The sequence below is a fragment of the Lissotriton helveticus genome, chromosome 7 (assembly GCF_964261635.1).
Source record: "Lissotriton helveticus chromosome 7, aLisHel1.1, whole genome shotgun sequence".
Lineage (NCBI taxonomy): Eukaryota > Metazoa > Chordata > Amphibia > Caudata > Salamandridae > Lissotriton > Lissotriton helveticus.
Genome location: NC_136068.1, coordinates 956,864,510 through 956,867,699, shown reverse-complemented (window position 1 = coordinate 956,867,699; position 3,190 = coordinate 956,864,510). Strand labels below are relative to the sequence as shown.

Below are 3,190 nucleotides of genomic sequence, written 5' to 3'. Positions count from 1 at the left end.
GTGCGACCAGTTGACTTCAAGGCTTTGAAGACGAGAATTTGTTTCGGTCATGTAAGGCTTAAGGGCGCGAATTTCCTCTAACATAAGTTCCATAGAGATAGAGGGAGTTGAGTTGGTAGGCGAAGGAGGATTTGTTTTGACTCTTTTCCCTGACGTGGAAGTAGAAGAAGAGGTCTTGACGGAAGATTTTGATGCTGTTCGAGGAGAAGCAGAAGAAGCACAATTTGCATTCTGTAAATCAGATGACGCGTCGTCCAAGTTATCCTGTAAAACATTGAAAGGGTTAACATCTTCCAAGGGCGGATTAATTGCAGGACACTGCTGGGTAACATTCCGATTAGTGCGTGACGCCGCCATGATGGAATTTAAGAAATGTTAAAGAGTCTATCACCTCAGTGAACAAGTGAGTGAAAGCTGTTGACTTTAAAGGCTGGTGATAACGCAGTGAGCTACCTCATAAAATCAACGACAAAGGAAAGCAGCGTGAAAAATTGGGACTGTCAGCAAGCATCAATGGTATTCTCCTCTCAAACAGGAAGTATCCATGATAAACATGTGAAGAATGATGAACATCAGGCGAGCAACGCATGCATACATCAGCCAGGACAAAGCGATATATATATATGTTATGTATATATATATATATATATATATATATATACACAAATACATCAAGTAGTTATACATTTTATTTAAAAACATCCCAGAATGTCAAGAAATACATCATATTTGCTCAATTGTTTTAAATTATTTTGGGGAAATCACAATTCATTTTGCAGGTCTATTGGTTTTATTTCTGATGATTGTTTGTTTTCTTAGTTTGTTGCATAGGTTAGATGAAGGTGTATTCATTGGATTTCAAAAGAGATAGCCATTGGCACTTATCAAGTTACATATCTTTGACAAGAATGTCATGCATTTGTTGCTTGGCTACACTGTTTCAGTCATAAAACCTGGTAGCTAACCTCCTTTTGGAAATGTAAATAAGATCATATATGGTAGGGATGTGTTGAACTCTCCTCAGACTGAGGTTCTACTCCACAAACATAATTTCCATCCATAGTAACTTTATTTCAATCACCAAGGATCATAAAAGTACACATAAAAAAACCTATTGAAACAACAGTATCATTCTAAATGAAAAGCCATAAAGGTAAGAACATCAACATTGTAAACATTATACAGTAAAGGTAATTTCATAATGGTATTTAGCTATTTTGGGGGTTGACATTTTATTTAGATCAAATTACCTATATCCAAATGATATTTGTATGTCTTCATAAACACCAACATCAAAGAAACATGTCTTATACACAGGCCACACCTTCACACCTGCAGACCATATTTTACATAATCCCTATAAAGGACATATTCCACAGTGTGTTTTTAAGGCATTCCAACCTTGGTATATGGAAGTTAAGTTTCCACCTGAGCCATGACTAGTGCATGTGCGAGGTGTCTTCAAAATAGGATGGGACATTGTTTTTCTTCATTATTGATATAATTTTGGGAGTCATGTTGTATATTGTTGAGCCTTACAACTTCATTACATGGTAAAAAGGCTAAGCTACAATATGTCTAGTTTGAATGCAAATTTGCACTTCTGCCATCATTAAGAGCAGCCCAATATTTTCCAATATGTGTGGTAACTTCTGTTCACCATTCATATCAGAATTATGAGTTTTGTCATGTTTATTGCAATCGGTAGACACTGAGAGTGATAAGAAAATGCATCCTTCATTATATTTCATGTGGTCTAACTTGCAAGAGTTTACAGATTGCAAAGGGCCTTGAAAATACTATGACATGTGGCTTTTGGTGCAGGTTGTGCAATAATCTCAAATTTGTACGCCGCATTTCATGGATAAAACTTATAATTGGTGATAATCTCTTTATTTTCATGTAATTCTGCGGGCTACATTGACGTTCAGAATGGGGATGAGGGGGAAAGCCAGAGAAATCCAACAGATGCAGTTCACTGGAGAGCACAAGTAAGGCTGAAAACTAAACCAAGTGGCATGGGTGGTCTTTTCACCAGCAACACAAGAAATGATCGAAGGTGCGCCAGGAAATAAACTACAGCATCCCGCAATCAGCAATCACTATTTATTTCGACGTCTTCCCAGAGCTTGAGCCAAACTTCTCCATTGCGTTTACAACGTCCATGCCTTTTAAGATGTAGCCAAATACGATGTGCTTGCCGTCCAACCACATAGTCTTGGTAGTGCAGATGAAGAACTGAGAACCGTTCGTGTTGGGCCCAACATTAGCCATGGACAGAATTCCGGAGCCAGTATGTTTGAGTTTTAAGTTCTCGTCAGCAAACTTAACACCATAGATTGATTTTTCACCGGTTCCATTGTGGTTCGTGAAGTCACCACCCTGACACATGAAAACAGGAATGATGCTGTGGAAGCACGATCCCGTGAAACCAAACCCTTTTTAGGTCGAGTCTAGCACAGCACGCATGTGCTGCTCTATGGAAGGCTTCTTGTGAGTACTCCAAAACTTCCTGTGTGGGTTGAGCAACTCCCACACATTTGATTGCCATTTGCATGTGGCTTTCACTACTGAAAGCATGCAAATGGCTAAAGGCTGGCGCATGTCCCACCTCTTTGTTTACTGGTCACTCCCACAGCGCTTTGCTTGCGGGAGCGAGCAGAGGTGCGCTGGGTGGTATCTGCATTCCTTGCAGGACGCGCTCACCATTCGCGGTCTTCTTGTCTTTCTCGGGGGAGCAGGGGCATGCAGGGCAGCAGATGCATTCCTCTACCCACGCCCACCCTTCAGCTGCTTGGCAATTGTTCTTTTCCGCTGCCAGCAGTTAAGAGCGTGGTATAGCTATATGCTCGCCGTACCAGCCGCCTCCCCAGATGCACTGAGCCCACAGCGAGCTCGAGGACTTTCAGGAGACTTTCTTTTAAAATGTGCCTGATTTTTTGGGTAAATTTTGTAGTGCGTATCCCTCTGAGAGGGGTGCCGGAGACGCACAAAGGAGGTAAGAGTTTGTGGTGAGGTGGAGCACATGGGGATTGCCGTCTTGAGGCAGGGGCAGATGGTAAGTCGCTTTGAAGTTTAGTTTAGTGGCAGAATCTAGTGCTGTCCTGCATCAGACAAACAGCTCTTCCAGTCCAATTCATTTGTCTTTGTCCTGTAGTGTTAGTAATTGTTGCCTTTTCTTTGTCAACCC

General features: G+C 41.3%; 1 pseudogene; it reads right to left on the bottom strand.

Annotated features, from left to right (window-relative positions):
• Window positions 1–2,106: 2,106 nt before the first annotated feature.
• LOC144767153 (peptidyl-prolyl cis-trans isomerase A pseudogene) lies at window positions 2,107–2,391 on the bottom strand (annotated as a pseudogene).
• Window positions 2,392–3,190: the final 799 nt, after the last annotated feature.